General features: G+C 30.5%; 1 long non-coding RNA gene across 1 annotated transcript; it reads right to left on the bottom strand.

Annotated features, from left to right (window-relative positions):
* Positions 1-24,918, bottom strand: LOC123305733. The gene is made up of 4 exons (XR_006536852.1): positions 24,907-24,918; positions 17,984-17,990; positions 10,329-10,340; positions 1-662 (listed from the first exon to the last, which is right to left on the bottom strand). It is a non-coding gene; the product is annotated as an uncharacterized LOC123305733 (long non-coding RNA).
* Positions 24,919-25,592: the final 674 nt, after the last annotated feature.

A 25,592-nucleotide genomic window follows, 5' to 3' on the forward strand; every position in this document is an offset into this window, starting at 1 on the left:
GTTATTAATGCTACAAGTGGGATAACTAGCAAATAATCTGACAGTCGTGGTGTTGCGGCATGAGCGTAAGGTTATGAGACATTCTTATGAAGACGAGTGTGGTAGATGTCGCTACGAGCCGTAGGCGAGTTGCGACAACCACACGAGTCTTCATAAGAATGTCTCATAACCTTAGAGCGAATGCCGTAATCACGACTGTCATATTTGCTAGTTATTCCGCAAGTAGCATTCAATACTTTTTACAACAATCGCTCGGGAAGTTGACTTTGAGAGAAATTTATCAATTTGAGAAATGATTTATTTACTTATTTTAAATTTAAATTTTATTGCATACAAATTTTTATTGCTCGTTCATTTTAATTTCAATTTTTAATTTTGTTTTTTTGTATGTAACACTCGCGTTTGACACAATCAGTGTGGTAACTTTAATAAATGAGGGTTAAGATTGATTACTTATTTTTTTTTAGTACAGATGGCGTGTCAGTAGTACATACAATTATGTAGTCTATAACCGAACATGTGCGTTTATGAAACACCTATAACCGAACATGTGCGTTTATGAAACACATATAGTTAAGTATGCGATTATTGTGTATTTTGAAGGTGACATACAGCGCTCGAAAAGTCTACTTCCCGAGTGGGCGTTGTAAAAAATATATTTACTTAAATTATATTTAAAAATATTTAACAATTTTCTAGTTTACTTGTATAATTCTATGGTATTTTATTTTTTATTATATTTTTAGTTTCACGATAACATTTTCTGTAGAATATTTATAGCTTAAATCACGTGAGATGAAAGCTTCCACCTTAATCTTTTTCTTTCCAAGTTACGTTTTTCCATAGTTTAAAATATTAGATATTGCAAAGTCGTCTCATTAATAAAAGACCGTCCATTAATTATGTCACACGTTAAGGGGGGGGGGGTGAGTAAGCGAAATGTGACATTGTATGGCAAAGAGGTAGGGGGGGCAGTATCTACAGTGTAACGATAAACATCGCTACAACTCGGCCGATAGATTGAATCCATCGGATAATTTCTTGTGAAATAGATCAGAGTACAAAGGTCTTAAACTTAATCCAACTACTCATCTGTTATCTCAGAAGTGATCAAACAAGAGCGGCTCTACTATCATTACTTTATCTATTAACAGTGAACTATTTTATCAATGAATGAATGAGAATCAGTTGCGCTTTTATTTTTAACCTTTTTGCAGTTTTGTTAAAGAAGGCAAAGAAAATTTTATAAACTGTATTCGACCAGACTTATGTCCTACGAATTTCATTATTTTAAATTAGATTTAAAAATTAAACTTCAAATACAATTCAATTAGGAAACCCAGAAAGGACGAAGTAGTTTTCGATATATATTATATTAATTGTTTATAAATATAATTGTTTTTCGACTGGTTTTAGATACTCAATATCCTCTGGTGTATCACTTCTCAAATAAATTCAAAACGGTGACGGCTCAGTGTCCAGCGAAATTGACTCTTGATAGAAGTTAGTGGTTCACTTTTAGCTGTGATCACTATAAATTTTAATTTTTGTTCAATTTTTGCATTTTAGTTCTCATCCGTAAAATGTGAAATGTTCGATGAGAAACTTTGTTACAAAAACTATAGTTAGACACAAATGACTTTCTCTCTCAGTAATATAATTTAAAATAAACTATAAATAACTATTTATGTATATAAACGTGTTAGTTTATTGTATAGATATAGTAGTAAGTAGTTGAATGTATTTATTTTTTCATTTTGGTTATTGTGTATTTGTTGTGTATTTATATGGGTGATTGTGCGCAAGGTCTGTGACGAATGGTCAAAGACCCTCTCTTCTATAGTATTATTATATGTGTAATATTTTCATGTATGTATTTTATACACACTAGTAGTAATCTGTATATACAGGTTGTACCACGGTGACGGCCCATTAGAAGTTTCTGGAGAACCGAACAAAATAAAAATCTGAAAATTGATATTCCTCTATAACTGCTAGGGATATATCGGGGAAATTATAGGGAAAGTTGATTCTAAAATCGTTATTTCAAATGGAATGCCCTATTTATTTTTACATAGCTCGCTTAAGTCAATAATGATGAGAATCTTTTGTAATAAAGTGACTCCTTTAATCTTTTAGGTTTTCGACAAAAACTATATTTATTGAAAATTTTGATGCAAATAGGCGTGTGGAAAAAAGACTGTAACTTCCATACTAAATTAGGTAGAACGTTCATATTTGGCTTATTAAAGAGCTAAAAGGTGCTGGCACACGTGCGATTGAAACCAATTTTCTCTTTGAAATATTTTAACATCAGCAATTGTTAAATTATGCCAAAAATCATTTTTTTTAAATGGGACACCAATTTTTTATTTCTTAGTTTTGATAATATTCTCTGAATAGATATGATTTTGTAATACTCATATTTCGTTGTGCAGTTCTAATGGAAGAAGTAGGATGGGTTTCATAATATGCCAAAACATTCGTTAATAACAGGCTTCGAAAAGTTTCTCTCTGTACTTATACGACCAAATTGCAGATTCTCTTATGTCATTTTTAAACGATTAAATGGAAAAAACAAGGATAGTATGAAATTAAAAAATTTCTTATTAACGTAAAGGTAATAGTTCATGGCCAACTAGGCAATACGCTTCACAGAACGAACTTAAAAGTGAACTTCGAATTAAAAAAATTAATAAAATTTCCTTTTTTCCCGAAATAACTTTCACATTTGTCAGTTTTGATTTCTGTCAATGTTATTAGTTTGTTGGAAATTTTTCAAGAATCGAATTAGAGAATAAAAAAATTGTGGTTCCATTTAAAAAAAATTGATTTTTGATGCAATTTAACACTTGTGAATGCAGATGCAATTATAAATACTTCAAACAGGAAATTCATTGTTTTTAAGATGTTTTTCTAGATGTGTGGCTGAATTCTTTAGCACTTAAATAAGCCTAGTTGGAACCTTCTACCTAATTTAGTATAGAAGTTACAGCCTTTTTACAACACGTCTACATGCTGTAAATTTCTAAGAAATATCGTTTATCTCAAAAACCTTAACTGTTAAGGGGGGTCACTTTATTACAAATGAAACTCAGAATTATTGACTTAAGTGAGTTATGTCAAAATAAATAGGGCATTCCATTTGAAATAAAGATTTTAGGGTCAATTTCCGGTATAAACAATCCCAAGCAGGTATGATGGAATACCAATTTTCAGATTTCTATTATGTCTGGTTCTCCGGAAACTTCTAATGGGCGGTCACCGTGGCACCCTGTATATACATTTATACATATAATATACATATCCTTAAGTTTGAATCTTATACAAAGACTGTATGTACGTACGCATACATACACTGTGATGGGAAAAGATTTCCACAATACGACAGAGAAGAAATATCCAAACACAATAGAATTGTAAAGGAATGAAAATACATAAGCAAAATGAAGAAGCTAGAAGACTCCCTTGTTGAATCGACAAGTAAATTTCTCTATACTGAATGAGACAGTAGTGTTAAAAAGTTCCTACTATGTAAGTATTGTGTATAAAGCAGGCATGGGCAAATGTTACTAAGAGAAGTCCCTCGGACTCCTCACTTAAAATACGAGTATGACAGTGACAACCTAACCAACGACAATCTAATATACGAGTAAGACAGAGAGACAACATTTTTTTTTCTACCTATCTTATAACTATTAGAGAAACTGAGATAGGTAGAAGATTCGTATACTCGGCTCGCTTCTTCCTCTATGAGCAATGCGGACTTGGATAAAGAGACACATAATAGAGTTTATGACACACAATAAAGTTATAACAATGGTGACTACGACTTAAAATAACTCGCCCATCCCTGGTATAAAGTATTCTGTGTCAAAAAAACGCACTCTTTTACACAGAGATATATTTTGGGTGGCTTAATATAAACATGATTATATAAATTTTTTATTCATTATCTTGCGATATCTAATTGTTAAAAGATTCTAAATTTTAATACGGATTTACTGGCTAAACACTATCTGCTTTATTGGATACTTTTCATCTAACAGACCTTATGAGGCAGAAAGTATTGCTTTCAGTGCTTTATTCATTATACAGAACTAGCATAATCGAAATAAGAATGAAAAGTTTTTAAGCGACTGACTAAAAGTAGTATAATGATGTAAAACAATAAACTTTTAATAGCAATAAATTTAAATTATTAAAAGCTAATTAAATGGGTGAGTGGAAATGTGTTAATTATGAAAAAAAGATATAGGATACATGAAAAAAATATTTCACACGTCTGAACTCCAGATTTCCTTAAGGATATTCTATAATTGAAAAAGGTAAGTCGTTTTCCAAACACCTAACACGACTTTTTTTTGTTGTAGAAAACGCATTATTGCGCCTGCGTATGACATCCGCCAGCTGTCAAAACAACCAGTGTCTGTCTGGCTAAAAAACAATAATCTTTGGTAAACCATATATTGCAATGTATACCTATTCAGAAAGTTTTATAAGAACGAAAATACATATTTCAATTTAATACAGTAATTAGTGCCTCTTCAAGAATCTGCCAAACTAAAGTTACCATTCTTTTTATATACTAAATACATACTAGATTCAATCGCTTTATACTAGTAGGTCATAGGTCCTAGACTAAGTTACATTAGTTCAAACATCGCACTGCGCTTCCTTGGGTCCCATAAGCAAAACGAACATTTGAGTATTCAATTAAGGAAAATATTCTCGATACAAATAATTATGTCAAATTATTTTATATCACATGGACGATTGGTTAAACTAGTTTATTTTAATAAAATTGTTTAATTTTTATTAATTATTTATTTCATTTTGATTAATTTTAATTTCTCAGGTAAATTTTTTTTTTCTCGAAAAGTAAGTAAGATAGACGAAAAATGCATGGATGGAAATTATAATAGTTTTGATTACTCAATACGTAAATGTTTTTTGTAAAAAACGACCAAAGATGCACGAAAAAGTAAAAAATAATTACTCCAATTAATAATTTCCTTGTGAGTAATAATTACACAGAAATCACAATTGGCAAAGAAATGAATACTAAGTTAGTATTGTTGATAGAATCAATAAGAAAATCGACCCACAAGATAAAATTTCAGTGGCTGAACCATTTTTAAATTTATGTAGTACCAACTTCAAAGTATACCCTATCCAAAAATGGAAGATAAATAAAAAAGACACTACCCTATCCAATAAAGAAATAACTATATGTTGACTTGACAACCTCTCCCTTTTTAGTCGGTTAAAAATAATTTGATAATTGTAAAAAATAGTAACGTACTCAAATTTTCTTTAAAATACCTGCTCGGGAATCCTCATACATACTATTGGTGTAATTAAATTAAATTATTTCCTAAAAAGTGACAAGTGAAATCGAAAAGTTTATGAGAAGTCTTTTGGATTAACTTTAGCATTCTGTATCTCGAAAATGAAACATACTGTATCGGTGTGAACGCCATTGAGAGAATTGTATTGTGAGAATAGTAACATTATCAATTGTTATGGGTCAATGCAGCATGGGCGCCTGGCTCATATTGGTTGCCGATACTCACAATACTTCTGGACAAGTAGTTAGGATGCAACGCCAAAAGTGATTTGAATTTCTCAATTGTTCTTTCGATAAGAGCACGTGTCGTTTGATGAGCATTATTGTACCTCATTTCAGGTGTCTCCGCTTGTGCATTGTTTATTGGTGTAATAAGCAACGACTCTAATGGATAGCCATTGTCCCCTAAAATATAAATTTTTGTTTATTACAGATTAAGACTATTTAATACAATACCTAAGAGCCACCTATTAACCCATATTTGAGTGTATTGCATTGTAGTAAACGCCATACATTCCTTACCGCGTATAAGTTGAATACATTCAAATTCATAATTAACGATTGATAAATTAAAAATGCAATATTCGATTTTAAGAAAGACGAGTTATTTTTGCAATATCTGAGGTAATTCGCTTAGCTAACGCAACTCCTGGGATGCGCATTTTTTCTTCATATACCTGATAAATATATTCGTCTTTTCAATTTGACCTAATTTTAACATGAACACGGAGGTAAGTTGGACTAAAGAACATTGTTGTAAAAAATATATTTCATTTATAGATATGGATAAAAAAATAATAATAACTATGGATAAGCCTCAAGTTGTCTTCTTAAATTTCAAGTTACCCTTAGTTATTTCAAGTAATGTTCCTATGATAACGAATGAAATTTTTTTGCCTCAATAGTGGTTAATTTATAGTGGTTAACTTTTTAATGAATGTTTGAGTATTCCCTGTCATAAACGACAAGGAAATTATTATGCCAAGGATTATAAATCGCCAGGATATAATTGACTATACTACCATGTACAAATATGAGAATCAAACTAGGTCAAATGATTTAAAACTAAACCGCAATCGAGTATTTAAGTGTTATAAAAACATTTCTACAAATATTCAATTTTTTATACCTTTTTCGAAACCACAGCAAAATAAAAAAAGGTAGAATATTTGTAAAGAGGTTTAAACAAGCTTAAATGACCTATTGCGGTCTTTTTTTAAATCTAGTTGATTTGTTTATTTGTACATGGGAAACTAGGAAATAATGCATATTATTAACTGTACATAATCTTACTATTTGTTTACTGCAACAACGTGCCAACGTATCTCTTCAATATATCTGATTTTCGAGCCGCACAGTGATACTCATCCGAAAACACCAGTGTTAATCTAACATTACTTTTATTATACCATGTATATATGTAATATACAAGATACACTAAGTTTAGTCCCAAGTTTGTAACGCTTAAAAATATTGATGCTACGAACAAAATTTTGGTATAGGTGTTCATAAAATCACCTACTAAGTTCATTTTCGGTTGTTCGTCCGTCCGCCCGTCTGTCAATTCGATAACTCAAAAACGAAAAATGATATCAAGCTGAAATTTTTACAGCGTGCTCAGGACATAAAAAGTGAGGCCGAGTTCGTAATTGAGAAACATAGGTCATAGGTCAATTGGGGATACATAGGCCAATTTTGTAAATCGTTAGAGATATAACAAAAGTTTAAATGTAAAAAAATGTTCCTTATAAAAAAATAAACAACTTTAGTTTGAAACTTTTTTTCGTAAACATCACTGTTTACCCGTAAGAGCGCAAATTGGGCGTAAATTATATAGTATGCATTATATGGGAATATCAGTTATGTATGTGTGATATGTATGCATGTGTAATGTGACAGTGTAATCAACATAGTCTATACATGGTATTTCAACAATTGACTCAGTCAATTGTTTATTTTTCCTTGTTTTAATAATATTTTGGCATTTCAACAACATTACAATGAAATCAGATAACATTTTTTACTCACCAATATTATTGATAATATAGGTATCTATTTATTACGTTAGTAAATATTATTACGCATCTATCTGTTTGTAAACCTATAATACAGCATGTGTATAATACTATGACTAATATAAATAACATTGTTTAAATACTTTGTATCAACTAAATTTTATAGCGTTACTTCAATTTACTATCGATAGCGTTAGCCGAGTGGACTAACCTTAGTTTCAAAAACATAGCTTTTCTTCTGCCTATTTAAATTTTTTTCTGTTAATATATTAAAGCAAACCAATTTTTCCCAATCTATAAATGTAAGTCACATCTAGCTTCATCTATAGGTTAGATTAGGTTGGAGGGCTTATTCGATAATTCCGATAGGCACTCGGAGGACTGCGGCCTATTCTTACCCTTTTTAATAATAACAATCCTTTGAGCTCTCACCTATGCTTTGAAGCATTTCCAGCCCTTAGCGAAGCTGATTATTTTCTCAATATCCATTTCCGCTTAGTTTTCGATCTGCTTCCACTGGATCATTTAAAAATCATTACCTGAATATTTAAGAACGACAGTTTTCCATATTCGTTACATTCATCGCAGAGTTTGCCACATATGATGCCGCTTTTTTCAGTTTTATCCCGGTTTCAATATCTATTTCGGTTTCATCACGGGAAACTAGTTTTGCAGACAAAAATCTTGTCTGTTCAGTAGCATCTGGAACCTATTTGTATAGATTAACGGTCACAAAATTGAGCGATGATACAAACTGTTCTTCCTTTTTCTTTGTAATTTTATTAGACAACTTTCCCCGATTAGATCGGTGGCAGCGGTGAGTCAATAACGTGGTGCTTTATAGCTTCAGGTTGTGGAAGTAAGTCTGTTTCTGGATATCCCGTCACATCTCTGTGGCTAGAAACCCAACGTTAACATACTTTGCCGTCGATTATTCAAGGCGGTATACGACAACTCATCATTATCTTTAATCTTATCACCATTGAAGTAATGTATTTAATTGTAGCTTGACTAATAGCATAGAATAAGGCATTCTTAAATTTCCCGTCATTGTTTTTATGCACCTGGCTACTTCTCTTATTAGACTTCATACACTCTGCATGATGTGCACTGTAACCATATTATCCAGCCTAAGCAATTCTTGAATGTCAAGCACATTTGGGTAGATACCTATAACTCTCGTTACAGGGAAGTGTACATTGACTCTATTTTCTAGTTTATTTTCTGTTATCTTATGGTTGGCCGGTTCGGAAGACCTGGATCATGACAGTTTCTCATCTTTCCTATTTCTGTTAATAACAGAGTATCCGTAGTGGGCTGGTTTATACAATTTCGAAGCCTTGAGTCTAAAAACATTATTTGTCGCCAGTCCTTTAGTGTACCGATTAAGTTAACTAAACGGACAGTTGAGTTTATGTTGTGTTTATATTTTCTAAAACCTGAAAAAAATTGAAACTGTAATGGCCATAACATTCCCAGTCTTAAAAAAGTTTGCAGTTTTGTTTTATTCGACAGGAGTTTGTATTTTGTTTTTGTTGGTCCGTTTAGTGGAAAACTGGGATTTGAAATATAAATTTTCTTTTCCACTTGAACAATACAAACTCAAGTACTAACGAATTAAAGAAGACTAATATGTTTATGATTTTGGGCTTAATCATTATTACAAATCAGTGGCATTCTCACAAATCTATTTTCACTCCTCCTTCGATCATTCAAATAGCCGAAGATCTATGCACAAAAACAGCATATACGCCTTGAGAATCAAGTTTGAAAGGATCTAGTATGCCTTGAGGATCGAAAGTATGTAGGTAAACGATTTAACAGATGATATGTCTGTGTACACGTCTCCAAGTTATATGGAAATTCGAGAAATGTTAGTTCTTAAAGCGTAGAACAAAGACCTCGAAGGCCATAAAACGTTTAATGTATTTTGGAGATTTGTCTCGTTGACAGTGTTGCCAGGCTAGTTTATCATTCACATTTCCGAAATTTTTGAAAATTGGACTTAGAGGCAGTACTACCATGACTCTGTGGGATTCTTTTGCATAAGTTAACAATAGTTATAGATTGAAAACATAAGCACAAGGACCTTGGGATAATTTAGATTAAACTTTCTCTTTAAAATATATATGCTTAATTGGCGCCTTCGCCCAATGTTTCCTATCACAACAAAAAAAATTGCGAAGTTAAAGTTTTTACATAAGTTTTTATTTTTGCAAACAATGGAATAAAATAGATGACAAAAGACTTATTTAGAATTTCATACAAAGTTCGAAGATGGGAATTCATTTATTAACTTCCCAGTATAGAAAGTTATAGTAATGGCTTCGAATTCGAATTCGAAATTTTCAACTTATCTTTAAGTTTCACATGGTAAGGACTAGGCATTAACACCAATTTTGAAAAGAAGTATGTATGTGTGTGTGTTTGTGTACGTACGATACTTTGCGTCATAAAATCTGCACTGAGCAAGTGTAAAAAAGGGGCCATACTTTTTTCTCTAAAATACATTTGGCGATATACATGTGATAAACCTATCAACAAAACCAAAGAACTTTCACAGATTTAATAAATATGAATAATTAACTTGTGAGCGTATCAAGATATATGTTAGTGTTCATCAATATTGCGGGAACAACAAATTATATCGATTTCGTTGACATGTTGCTTCCAGAGAAAAAAGTAGAAAAAAGAGAAAAAAGTATGGCCTGCTTTGTTGACACAACGCGGATCATATTGACGTTAACGACAATATGATCCGCGTCGAGTCGTTTGGAATCGGTCAAGTTTTTATTTTTTTATCGCGAAGACCTCAAGGGCCGCACTACACCTTACCCTCGGCTTATTAAAATTTCAGTTTTAAGCGCTTTATTATTGTTAACGTTTCAATAGAAAAATAAACATTATAATATTTCTACTTTCTATCACTAGACTGCATAATTGTTTTGCGTAAAATATTTAACATTTCAAGCATTCTATGACTTGAAATGAAACTCTTAAGCCATGTGACTCTAACAGTTACATTTTGTGATATCAGATTGTGCAATCTAAACATTATTTATTAGTTATTAATTTAGTTCTAAGTTATTAAACAGTTGTTTAGTAAACAACCACTTACTATTTCTGCACTGAAAAATCATGTAAGTGGTTCACTTTAAATAAACTTAACAAGAGTTTTCTGCCTATCCGTTAGAAAAGGTCGATAAAAAGTTTGTGTGATGAATTGTATCGAATTTTTTTAAATTAAACGTCTGTAATCGTTTTGTGGTTTTGATTGAATACGATTAAAGTTCGTGATCGGTTTAAGTATACTGACTAAATTTACGTATGGTATTCTCACCTTATATACACAATAAACATGGTTTAATAAAACCAATGATATCTAGAGAGAAAGGTGATGTATATAAACATAAAGAGTAAACTATTGTACCTTGGAGACAATGAAGTTTAGGTCACTAAAACTTCTTGCCAGATATTGTTATCTATGCAATTACACAAAGACAAAGTTTACTCAACATAAGTCTAGCAACTGAGAGGTAGGTTGAACAGATGCTTTTTTGTTAAATTAATAAAGAAATAAAATACATAATATTTGAAAAAACGCACATCATGTACCTTAGATCAAAACAATATAATGTACCTCTGATCAAGATTAAGGATATATTTTAATGTTGCAATTATTTTGTCATTTGTTCTTATAAGGTAGCGCAGTCCAAGTGGGAAATAGTCGATTTTATCCTAAGTAAAAAGAAAAGCCGTCGACGCACCCAAATGCAGTCGCTGGAGATAATCCATGGTATATTATCATAATATTATTGTGATCTTGTATTATGGATCAAATATTAATAAAATATAAAATTTTCTATGTCTCTTTAAATATTTTAATCCTCAAAAAATATACAGGGTGTAGGATTAATGATATTAAATAGCCTATTTACATTGTTATATTTTAGAAAAATAGCTTTAAAAAGCATATAATCATAAATTGTGATCCAAGGTACGACACTCTTCCATATATACATCTTCTACCTACACAATAAACGGAATGTACTTTGTGAAAAGATGACGATAGTCCAAACCTTAACAAGTCGACACCACACAGCCAAGTCAGTTAGTTCATATATTGTTGATAGCCCTGCTAGTATTCTGTGTTGTTCTTCTTTTCTTCTTTCCTTGTACACAATTCGACAGACTGAAAACGGACAAGGAATGAGAAGATGATGATTCTTCTTCTATATTATAACATACACTGTTAGTTACGAAGAGGACTACTCACTCCAACATAATAAAATACCCTTCAATCGTTAAGATAATTGTAATACTAAAGGATATATATTCACCAAGTACAAGCACCAACATGCATGCATATGTGCATGTTACAAAGAATGATGAAGTTTCATTTGTTTCAATAATAATAAAATAACCTTATTGATAACGGACCACTTTGGTCACTACATCTGGTGGCTTAATATCAAACTAGTTTTAATGTACAGTTTTAAGGAATAAATAGAATAATTGCCGTTCTTGTATTTTTTTTTCCAAATACATTATCAAATCAACAAAAATACATTATCAAATCAACATTTAATACAACTTGCTTTTTAAAGGACGAATATATCAGGAATGTTGTTCTTTTTATTATTCCATTCCTAATTGCACTTGTTCATAGTATTCATGTCTTTGTTTTAAAAAAATATTTTCACCATCTTGGAATAAAAGTGTTTTTTCAAGAAACGCTCTTGTTGGTTTTTCTATTAATATTTTGTGGCAGTACAAGAAAAAAACGTGGATGTTCCCCTTTTATAAAAAAAAAATCATTTTTTAATATATTATGACAAAAAAAAAAAAAACTGTTAAGTTATTCCATTTTTTGTCACTGATCCATTTATTCCATGTGGTCGATCTTCTAAATTAACACTCTGCAAATACAGTGCTGAGAAACTCACAACATCACTATTTTCATTATTTTTACCACATTATATAAAAAATCAAGCTGCAATAATTTTCTCTGCTTTTCTAAAATTCTTCTGACCTGAATTTGATCGGAATTAATTAAAAATTTCATTTAGATTAATTAAAAAATAAATGTAAACAAACTGTCAAAAGCTTGTTTGCACACAATACGTAGCCATTTTTTAAGCCACGCCATAATAATCTTCAGTGAGACTCCATACAACAAAAAATTTTGATACCTCAGGCTATTCATAAGCAGAGACCAGCAACATCACAAACAATTCCGAGATTCAATAGTCTTCCACGCATAGTCTTAGTATTGGCCATGCTTATCAGTTTATTCAGAGATCTCAAGCTAGGTTCTTATAAGGGTAGCTTTCGTAATTTTTGGGAAAAAATTACTTAAAATTTTGATTGAAATCGCGAGTAAAACTCGGGAGTAAATTTTTTTTAAGAGGAAAAAAAACCAAAAAAAATTTTAATTGTTTTTGTCTCCGATTTTAATAACAACATTGCTCTTATGATGGGCTGATGTACGCCCACAGATCCTTAGTTGAATTTTTAGACAGTTTAATGTCCTGAGAAGACGTAATGTGCTGAAATATCATGCGTCTTGTGCCAAATAATCATTATTTTTCGTAATTATTGAGTCAAAATAACCTCAGAAAATAATTTTCATCGGCATAGGATGTGCTAATTGTTTTCATTATTTTCGATTTTTTTAAATGAGGTAGGTTCTCCATTTAAAATTTAAAATTAATTTGAAAGTTGCGGAAACAACGCCTTTATAAAAAAAAAAACCGACGCGATGAACTGCTTTTGAGATATTAGCTTCACAGGCCTCAACTTGAAAATTCAGTCAGTTGATGGCGTAATATCTTGAACCATAAAATTTTTGCGTCCAAGTGGTTATAGTTTTTGTAATTTTTGAGTCAAAATTACCATAGAAAATAACTTGAATCGAAATGGGTAGTCAAAATGTTTCTTAAATTATTTTCTTAAAAAAAATCGAATGATACAATTATTTTTTAGCTCCGATTATATTTTGATAACAGCGAAAATACTTGTTAAGAAATCGTCCAAACGTTCGCATAGTATATATTAAAAATTCGGAAGAATAAAGTTTTAAAATATTGACAATAACGGTGCCTCATAACGAAACATCGGTCGCTTCGTACTTATTCGATTGAACAGCGGTCGATTCACTATGTAGTACAGGAAATATTGACACTTCTTCTGTTTGCACATCAGTAAATAGTACGAGAATATGTACGAGAAAGTGTGCAAGTGTGAGTACCACACATAAATAATCCCCTATGAAACCCACAATGCGTTTGTAGTGGTGTTCTACATGTGATTGTATGTCTGGAGTGGCCCTCTTCATTTGTTTTATGATTCAATACAGTTACACTAAGTCGTTTTATTATGAATCAATGATAAAAAAATTAATTGTAAATTATCGGAAAATAATTTTCTTTAAAGAACCTTGCAGGATTTTCATTAAAAATGGCTTTTGAACATTTGATATTTTAAGAAATTGTTCTTTTAAACAAATTAAACAAAAGTTTCTATGAGCACAATGATTAATTTTTAGTCAAATATCAATTACATTCCTCCTTACAGGCGTGATAGATTTATAATGTAAGAGTTTTCATTATGTATAGGTGGCAAAGGTTCAGCCGTGAAAAGCATTTACCACCTACAGAAGTTATAGAGATCCAATTATTCATATTTATGATCTATGAGGTTGATCCTCATAGTGCTGACTCATTCAGCCCTTGCTCTGTTATTACCCTTGCTTTTCCTGATAAAAGATAGAGGCAAAGTTGAATGAAATTGAAACTATACATAATTTTTCTAATTACAATATATACTCAATGTCACAAAAAATGCTCGTTTTAAAACATTCTAAGTGTTACTATTATAACATAACATATGATGAGTACGCTTAGAATGTTTTAACTGTGGCACTTTTTTTGACAGTGAGTGTACATAACCGATTTAAGACTTTTGCCAACTTCTGATTTAAATTACGCCTTCATCTCGTCACCAATAATGAGCAAAGGTTGACTTTTAAAGGGCCTCGTTAGTCGTGGTCAATCTCATAGTGACGATTCTAGTACACCTTTTCCTGTTGATAACTTTTTATTTTGTAGATTTCTTTTTGCATAACCTTTTTTTCGAATTATAGCTCACAAGTTTAATGAGACACCTTGTAGATTAAATTTATGTTTCATAAATTTATACCTCTTTAAGATGCAGAGGGTCTAAGAGCAGGGAAAACCGAAGATGGAACAATTCAATTTTACATAGATTCAATGAACGAAACCAAGCAAAACCTTTTTGCTTTAGGTGTCAAGCATTATTTAATTTTTATTTAAAAATATAATAATGGCGTAGAAGAACACATTCAATTCATTTTCAATCGGCATTTGAAGTTTTAAAGCTGAAAGGTGCTCTCAAAAATTTTAGAATAATATCTAAACTTATAAAGCTGGATTTTAACACCACAATCAACGAAAATTTGATAACAAACTATACGAGTCGTTCAAATTAATGCCAACAAAATGCAACATAGCTGAGCAAAAAGCAAAATAGCCTGTTGGCCAGAGTAAGATATACTCATATGAAGAAAGTCTTCATAAAATTATCAGCGTCAAAAGATCAGGTCAGCCAATTTTAGTGGATGATACAATATTCAAGTAACAATATAGTTCAACGAAATTTTATCAATGAAGACCGAAAAACCATTTAAGATCATAAGAGAGAGACAATCATACCTACTTTACCAATCTGAAATTACACGGTTTGCATAGGCAAAAGAAAATTGTAAATAAAAAAGACCAAAATTGTCCTGGAATAACTAATGGCAATGGAATATGAAAGCTTGCACAGTTACATAAGAAAATTAAGTAAAATATAAAATATTTTAACGAAAAATAGGAATAATGTTTTCCAACGAGGCCAAACAGCTTTATTGAAACAATTTCGAAGTGAAATTTTCATACGGCAGAAGGCACCGGTATGTCCCAAGAACAAAAGAGAGGTATAGTCGAAGCTTAAAAGGGGAACTAAGTGATATATGAAGGCAATGAGAGTCGCTGGCTGAGCTGTGAGAACGAATCGTTTAGAAGCGCTTCCACATTATTTCAATAAACCATTATACATTCGATAGTTGTAAACAGTTTCAACACACTCCACAGTAACGTTGAAGCTACTTTTTGAAATATTTAATAATTTGAGCTGAATCTGTATTTGGAAATACGATTTAAATAAACCATATTATAGTGAAATTATTTGTTAAAAATGAATGTAATATAATTTGTTGATATATCACGTTCCATGTTGATACAACAACAGATTCTTTTTAGGTTATGTTATAATCATTTTAAAAGAAAAAATAATAATAATCTCTTTATTATACATACATACACACAAATACACACACACTCGAAGGTAAATACACACTCACATAAAGAAATAAGCGGATATTTTTTAAAACAAGATAAAAATTGTAAAAGTTTTTAATAAAAATGTGGTTGAATTCTTATTACAGCTGATGAAATATAATGAAATATCTATCTGTTTATGTATATTAATGGATTTATATGGTCACATTTAATAAAATAAATACAAAAATACACCTGTAAAATTATCGAATGGCTTTTACTGGGACTTTGTCCCGTGCAAATTATGTGCTAGAATTTTTCTTATGATGGTAAATATTCCTTTATGGTGCTCAAGTAATTCTTACAGATTTTAAACAGCATTAAGAGGTGGGCTTTAAAACACTCTAACAATGAAAGAGTCTTAAAGGAATGCAAATGTTCAAAATATAGTTTTAAATATTTTAAGAGCAATCTAAAGACTAAAAAATGTAATATAATATATGAGATTAGCAGATATAACAATATTTTACATAAACTTCGTAATTTTCAAGATATTGGGAACAACTCTGAGGATGATTTGTTTAATAAAGCCCAATATTACACTTGTAAGCAAATATCTGACAAGAAAAGCAAATTTCCAAAATAACTATGATTGTACATCTATTACTTTTTATTTGAAAATCTTTTAGTTTTAAAACAGATTAAACTTAATGGATAATTTGAATATTGGTGGAGATATTGTTGCAATATTCAGTTTTATTAGTTATCTGCGCTTTTTCATTTTTGATGTCAAACTAGTATAGTACATATAAAAATTTTACTCAAGAAATGATTGAAGACAGCATTGTTTTACTCTCGAAACTTTCAGATCGGGTCAAATATTATCTGCAAATACTTTGAAGAACGGAACATCTGGCATTCAACAATATAATGTGTAAAGAAAAAAATTCCATAAAATGGGCATCTAGGTTAAGTTAGTGTCAAAGTGTACTCTCGCCATCTTTATGGCGAAAAATTCGATTTTTGTTGGATTTTAGGATTTAGATAGTTGGAAATTTAACCGAAAGTTAAACTATTGTAAAGGAAGTACCTTTCGGCAGTGTCGACCCCCGACCTTTTTTCAGCCCTTTTAAGAAAAAATTTCATATCTTCAAAACCTTAAGAGACAGAAATTTCATTTCAATTGCATTTTGTGAGGAGAAAATATGACCTTAGAGATGGAGCTTTGCTCGTTACGAGTTTTTTTTATATTACAGTAATACTTTCTAATTTGTACGATAGATTTCTTTAGATAGTGGATAAAAGAGGGGGGTTTAGAAAAGTATACCTCTGAATTCGTATAAGGCAGTCCAACGTAAGTCAACGTGTGCTTTTGAACGTTATAGGCTGTTATATTATACCTGTATGTGAAATTTGCAAAGTGTAAAATCCTTGATGCAAAGCAGCAAGTCTTTTCCATTGAAGATAAACTATTAGAGATCACTATTATCTTTGCTCAAAGGCTATGATTTAAAAATATGATCTATGTTAACAAGCCAAACAATTGTGTACAGAAATTTTCAATTCGGAAACTAAATCCCATCCGTTGTTAACCAGAACCACATTCAATCACTTTGAAAATAGCACATCGCCAGCTGACAATCATAACATTATATGAAAGGTTTCACTCTTATAGAATGCAGAGAGAGAATTTTCTAATCTGAAAGGTAGGACTCTAGAGCGGTTGTCTTTTAGGTTAATTATAATAAGTATTTTCTATAAATATATGTATGTACGTACGTAAGTATGTGTCTCCTCTCTGTGTAAAAAATGTGTTGAAGGCATTCAGGAACCACAAATAAAAATATTTAAAACCATCCAATAACTAACAACCCTTGTTTTGACTCGTATTAACTAAAATGGATACATACAAAACATAAATATTATAAAGAACAATATATTATATCTATAAAATAAAAATAGATATTTACCAAAATGTAAAAAAATATAATTTTTCGTCTTTGACTCACCGGGTGTCCTTTTATAAAGAAATTGCGAGAATCTGTTCTCACTTCTTTATCGGTATTCCTTGTCAACTTCAAACGACCATTCTGGCTCATTGATTGCGTATGAATTCGACTTGTTACATTTATAATCTCCTAGCTAACAAGGTGTTTGTAGTTTGTCATAGCTAGGATTTTTTCATTGTTAAAGGTATCTTTCATTCTTAACCAATGGTTCGCCTTTAAAACAATCAGCATCTTTATATGATATGCTGATCTACCTTCTGCATCTACCATATTTCTAGTAGAAAGATTTTGTTTTCACCTACATTTCTTTACCAGTAAAAAAAAAAAAAAAAATATATATATATATATATATATATATATATATTATCTTTTAAAAAATGTACGTAAGTGTGAGTGTGTCTGACCTCGTTCTAAATTTATCGCCCAATTACTCTCGAAAAAATTATCTGATCAATTTGAAAATGGCTGCGGACTAGGCACTGTGGTCCGAATCCTGATACTATTGAAGACTCAACTATGTTACTGTTAAATTACAGGAAAATACTTGCACATACAAGAAGGGCACTCGCAAATACATCGCGCAGAATACTATTGAATGTATACTATCATATCTAAATCTCAGAAAAAATATCTGTAAGAAAGCTCGTATTTGTAGGCGAACTCGTGTCAGAAAAAAAGTGGCTTAAAGAAATATGATTTAGTACTTTCTACAAAGTCAGAAAAGACTTCTTAAAGAGTTTTTTATTCCTTATGAAGTCTTAAAACGTCGTATTTATTGAATTTTATGAAGTCTTTCTGATATATTCGTTGCCTAGGGCAGAGAAGTTTTGGTATTAATGGGTTGAAGAAAAAAAATTTTTCGGAAATATGGTTTCTAAGTTCCCATCCATATGTTACTAATAAATGCTGATAAATAGACATTGTAACATTTTATTGTTAAAATCTTTTATTTGTATTATTAGTAAAATCTGTTTCGCTTTGGGTGTGCCATTCTGTATAATATGCTTAGGGTTACCTAAAATAGATGTGCCTGTTCTTTTTTTGGGCACAATATTATAGTTCTTGCTACACACATACACACCAGCAAATATAATCATTTTTATTTTTGTCCTGTTTCAGAAATACAGATGTTAAAATATTATTATAAGTTTCTTTTCTTCAAAATTAGAAGGATGGTATTTGTATTTATTATTTACAAACACATAGAAGATGTGCGCACATACCTTTAAACATTGGTGGTAAGATGTTGTAAATCAAGCGTTCAAAATAAAATTTATAAAGTAAAACTGTCAAGTAAAGAGACTGAAGGGCTTTAGGATTCTATATATCAATTCAGCATGAATATTTATTTATTCTACAAATTGTAAGCGCACACGTACTATATCGAGATTTTTTTAGGGGGGGGGGGGGCGTTTTTTTTGAAACAAAAATGAACATATAAAAAAATTTTAGTCATATGATTATTTGTAATTCACAGTAAAATGTAGAGGTAATGTTTTCCACCTGAAAATTCGATAATGAGTTTTCAGCTGATCCTTAAGACCCTCTGATTCGTAAATGCCAATTTTAGACATAAGTATTTATAGATCGATGCTATCAAATCATTCTTATCATCAGTATAATTAATTTACTTACTTTTTCTTAATTATTCTATGATTATTTTTTTATCAGATCCCCGACTTTTTTAAAGCATAATTTTTATGTAAAAACATTGTTTGCTTCTAGTAAAATTTTCTTCTTTACTAATATTCTGTTTGCTTCGAATTCTGAAAAAAAATCATTTACAAAGGTAAATCTTAAAAACCAAAATTTTAAGGCTAAAATTAATGCTGACTGACTTCAAATATAATTTCAGAGACTCGAAATTTATTTATGATTTTTCCTCATCGAGAGTTAAGATCCTTGACTATTCCTTCTTACATTTCCAAAATCGCAAACGTTCCTGACATTTTCAGGTTTTTAAAGTTTTTCAGGTCGATCGCCACTCTGCAACTTGCTCCCAAACACAAGCAGCTAGATTATTTAAATTACACATAAGTCAAGCCGAAGACCGGCATGTAACAGAGCATGTGAGCTTTTAGATCAAACCGGAAGTGGTGCTTAACTTGTAAATTTTTAAATATTGTTGAGTATGTAGATTATAAAATCTTTTTATAATCTCATCCGATGCTTTAAGTTTCAAACACAGCTTAAGTCAGATTTGAAAAGATTAAATATAAATGTTCAAACAGATTGGTAATATATATCAGACTATTTGAAACGGAATGCTGAAATAAGATTTTTACGATTTTTTTACTAACTACCTTGTAAAGAATATCTAATTATATTTGTACCAAAGTTTGAAAATAACATGATGAAATGTTTTTAGTAAGTGTGATAGAATTGACAAATTACTCCATACGGGGGGTTGGGTTGTGTACAGTGTACACTTAGTATTACAATTACGGTACCGACTGGAAAATAAAAATAAATTTCAAATTTTTATTTTAAAATAAAATGTTATTCTAACTTCAAATTTTTATCAAGTATTCCTGAATGCTTCTTGTTATTTTACAGTATCATTCATTGCCTACTAATAAGAACAATATGCACCCTGAAGTTACAATTTGGAGCTTATTAAAAAGTTAATTGTCTGGACGCTTTAAGATCCAAACGGCAGTGAAACTTAGCATGTAACTTTATCGATTTTTCAAAAGTTGTCAAAAAAGAGGCTAAGAATTTGAAACCTACCCGAAGTTAGCATAATTAGTTCTAGGCCAAGATAACTCGTACCTCGTTAGTCGAAAAACTCTTTATCTGAAATTGTTATTTAGTCCACTCAAATAACAGAGTACAAGTTTAATTAAAACAAGTGAAAACAAACAATTGACTGAGTTAATTGTTGAAATACCATGCATAGTCAGTGTTGATTTCATTATCACATTACACATACAAACATGTGACACATACATAACTGATAATCAAGTATAGTACATATTATAAAATTTCCGCCTAATTGGCGCCCCCACGGGTAAACAGTGATGTTTACGAAAAAATGTTTCAAACAAAAGTTGTTTAATTTTTGATAAGGAACATTTTTTATATTTAAACTTTTGTTCTATCTCTAACGGTTTACAAGATGGGTCCTACGGACCCAAGACCCAATTGACCTATGATGCTCATTTACGAACTAGACCTCACTTTTTACGTCCTGAGTATGCTGTAAAAATTTCAGCTCGATATCTTTTTTCGTTTTTGAGTTATCGTGTCCACAGACGGACGGACAACCGGAAATGGACTAATTAGGTGATTTAGTGAACACCTATGACAAAATTGTTTTCCTAGCATCATTATTTTTAAGCGTTACAAACTTGGGACTAAACTTAATATACTATGTATATTTCATATATACATGGTATAATAATGTAACTGAACTTTTTGCTTACACTTTTTACAGTTGGTAACTAGAAATGGATAGTGGTGCCAAATGTATAATAAGACAATTATTTCCACTCTCAAAGAACATCTCAATTAGTTACTTAATGTAGACTAGTTTTGAAAAATTCTACATATTCAAGGAACAATATAACAGCGGAATTGTGATTATTGAATTTAAGCGGAAATAAAGCTCCCCTGCCCACCCCCTTTTGAATATCCGTGTATCGATTTGCCTAGCGTAGACGTGACGGCTGAGTATATATACTTATCGGTCGTGAGTGTAAATCGAGAAGGTGAGGAGTATATAGGTATATACATACGTTTCTCGCATACTTCAAAAATCATTATCTGCAGAATGTTGAAATTTGTAACTTAGGACTGATTTGGAACATTGGACACAGCGATATCGAATATTTTTGATTTTTACCATGAAATTGAAATCTCTTTTTTTACTTCAAGGATGTTGTTGACTTTTGAAGTCATGGATTTTCAACATCAGATTTTTCTTGCCACGAGTGATTTGATGTTGTTTAGACCCAGACTATAAAGATAAAATCAAATCAAATTTCCAGAACGAAATAATGTCACGAATATTGTGACATTATAATATTATACTTACATCTTTAATGGAAGTTATTGTGTGATGTTTTGTATGTTACATACACATAAAGTTTTGTATTAACTGTACATTGTTCTGTTTAATATACTTATAAAAAGATTTAAAATGTAGTTAAAAATATAAATTTTTTTGGAAATTTCTTATATTTGCTACCATTTAACAACATACAAAACAACATTCATAAAGGTACCTTTTCTAAATCATAATAATTTTTTTTATGAAAGTAGTAATAATTACGAGTACAGTTAAAAAATTATTGTATAAAATATTTGTTTTTGGCAAAAATACCTGAAATAATCTCTTTTTTTAAATAAATATTTTTATTAATCTCCTAAATAACATGTTAATAGCTTATAAAGGAGCTATTAATGTACTTCTAACTTGATGTATCGATATCTTCTCTTCGACACTTATTATTTCTTCAATTACAAGCTAAAAAATTGAAATAACCAAACTATTCGAAAAATTACTTCGACGCTTTTTGAATTTCAAATCAACAGTTTCGTAGCTAGTCGGAACTGTTCTTTTGCCAAAAGGTCATTGAGGATCGTATTTCGTTTCGTCAGCTACATTTCTATTTTTATACCATGTATATATGTAATATATATCAAGGTATACTAAGTTTAGTGGCAAATTTGTAACGCTTACAAATATTGTTGCTACGAACAAAATTTGTTATACGTGTTTATAAACATTTATTTTATAAACAAATCACTTCATTAGTTCATTTCCGGTTGTCCATCTGTCTGTCTACCTGTCCGCCTGTCATCACGATAACTCAAAAATGAAAGGAGATATCAAGTTGAAATTTTTATAGTGTGCTCCAGACGTAAAAAGTGAGGCCGAGTTCGTAAATGAGCAACATGGGTCAATTGGGTCCTAAGTCCGCAGAACCCATTATGTAAACCGTTAGAGATAGAACAAAAGTTTAAATGTAAAAAATGTTCCTTATAAAAAAATAAACAACTTTTGTTTGAAACATTTTTTCGTAAACATCACTTATGGGAATATCAGTTATGTATGTGATATGTAGGTAGAATATGTGTGTGTAATATGGCAGTGTAAACAACACTGTCTATACATGGTATTTCAACAATTAACTCAGTAAATTGTTTTTTTCACTTGTTTTTTTTTTCACTATATTTACTTGCTTATATTTGCGCTCCAAAAATGTACCAAAGTCAGCTGCAAATATTTCGAAGCTGTGAGATTAGAAGTGATATTGGGTATAGAAATACAAATTTTTAGAGATAAGAAGTGATATTATAGAAATGGATAAAAATCCTTATTCGATTCGGGATATATTTGTTATTATTGTGGTAAATTTTTGTTAGCCTACAAAATTTACACGTAAAATATTTTGCTTGAAATAGTTGCATTCGTATATCCGCGTTGGATTTTCGGATGAAAAAGTGAAAATTTTACAACAACAAATTTTTAAAATCTAGGCACACTGTTGTGGGAAAGAAACTCTTGTTTTGTCGGTCTGACATAGCGACATGAGAAAGGATAAAAAATTGGCTATGAAGGCCACACAATGTCTTTATATGTTTAAAAAAAATATAATCAGGTATATTTTTAAAAGGGTAGATCCTGATATTCGGCTCTTAACAAAGCTATTAGGTATATTTTCGAATCTTTCAATATCATTGTTATTAATTTTTATAACAAAAGTTTAAAAAAATGAACCACATAGACGATTTTTAAAACTTCCCAAAAACACATTTGATTAAAAACATTTAAAATCAAGAAATTTCGAAGTGTTTTTATTCTAATCCTAATCCGTATAAAAAACAAAACAAAATTATATATTTCTACAAACTAACACCTTTGCTTTTCTTAAAAAAATTGCTTTCCCTAATTTTTACTCCCTTAAAGAAGACAAAATTGGAAAAAAAAATTTCAAATATTTAAGGATTTCCTTGGGCTACCCGAAATAAATTATTATTTATAAACAAGTCTTAATATCTCAAAATGGATATTTCTTTTGAAATCTTAAAATTGAAAATTTGCGATATTACGTTTTCCAAAATGTAACGTAATGTCGAAAATAGGTATAGTTGGAACATACACAACAGTCCTAAATCTAAAATTTTAACTATCTACGGCAAAGTGTTTTTAGATATGCGACATATTGAAAATTTTCGATATTTCTATTTACAGGAAAATAAACAGCTCTCTGGTTTTTTTTTATACCCGGTCTATATGTAATATATATCAAGGTATACTAAGTTTAGTCCCAAGTTTGTAGAGCCAAAAAATATTGATGCTACGCACAAAATTTTGGTAATGGCGTTCATAAAATCACCTAATTAGGTCGTTTTCGGTTGCCCGTCTATCCGTTTGTCCGTTTGTAAACACGATAACTCAAAAACGAAATGAGATATCAAGTTTTTTATAACGTGTTGAGGATGTAAAAAGTGAGGTCAAGATCGTTAATGAGCAACATAGGTCAACTGGGTCTTGGGTCTGTAGGACCCATCTGGTAAACCGTTAGAAATAGAACAAAAGTTTAAATGTAGAAAATGTCCTTTTTAAAAAATAAACACTTTTTGTAATATGGGTATAAATAAACTTAACATAGGACACGGACTAAACTTTGGTGTTCATTTTCTCCAAAGCTATAAAAGATAGAAAGTTTAAAATTTGTATATAGCTTCAACTAATGGTCTTGTGAAACATTATCGAAAAACCAAAAAAAATTTCGAATTTTGTAAAAAAAAAAAAATAAAATGCGGCCGAAAGGCCGACATAATTGTGTTTGTTTTTCTAACTTTTCTTATTTATAAAAAAAATAATGCAAGCACTGATATTCAACAATTTCTATACAGGGTATTTCAACAATTAACTCAGTCAATTGTTTGTTTTCACTTGTTATACATATTGTGTTCATATTGAATGCGTTTCATACTGAAATACACTCTTCTCAAAATAATCATTTTTATTATTTATTAAATCAAATTAAATAATTTTGTCCATGTGAAGAACGAGAATATTGAATATGAAAAAAATATTCCCACGCAGAATTAATAGAAGGGATGAGATACATTATTCAATCCTGCATGTTGTAGTAAGCCCGTATGTTGTTTACCCACCACTACCTGCTTATTTACTACCACTAAGAGGATATGTCATAAAAAAAAAATTGTAATACTCCCAACTTAAACCATTGTATTTCTAGAAATTTCAATTATAAATTTCTATTTTATTTTTTTGAAATCTGATATACCGATATTGGATGGTGCTTAAAATATTCTGAAAATCAAGGATATCGTTTCATGAATTATTTTATAAAGAAAAATTATTACAGAGTATTTTTGAAACGAGAAAATAGATTGCCACGTAAACATACAAATCTTGCTTAAGGATAATTATTTTTAAATAATTTTTTACAATTTTCAGTTCAATCAGTTTGCATATATAGTTAATTAGTTCAGATTCATTTGACTTCCGTTCATTTCTATTTTGTTTCCGTTAATTTTGCCTTTAACAGATAATGAAGTTTACCAAAATCAAAACAACAGAAATAAATGACTAAAAAGTAGACTAAGCTGAAAAAGAAATTTATTTATTATACGATAAAACTTTCATGATATTCAGAATCCGGCCACAGAGGGGTGCTTACTTCTGGCACTGAATTAGTTGTGATCAACATAAGAGAGTAACGATAGTTTTCTATAAGTAAATAGTAGCTTGAAATTGATGAAGCGACTAAAGGATTTATCAAATTCCCAACGTAAAAAACGAATATCATAAATTAGTAAGTTATGCAGCCTAATTTTGAAAAATGGTGTACATGCGTATTGATTCCATAAAATTAATTCCAAGTTACAATAAACT

This window comes from Chrysoperla carnea, chromosome 1 (genome assembly GCF_905475395.1).
Source record: "Chrysoperla carnea chromosome 1, inChrCarn1.1, whole genome shotgun sequence".
In the NCBI taxonomy this organism is placed as follows: Eukaryota; Metazoa; Arthropoda; class Insecta; order Neuroptera; family Chrysopidae; genus Chrysoperla; species Chrysoperla carnea.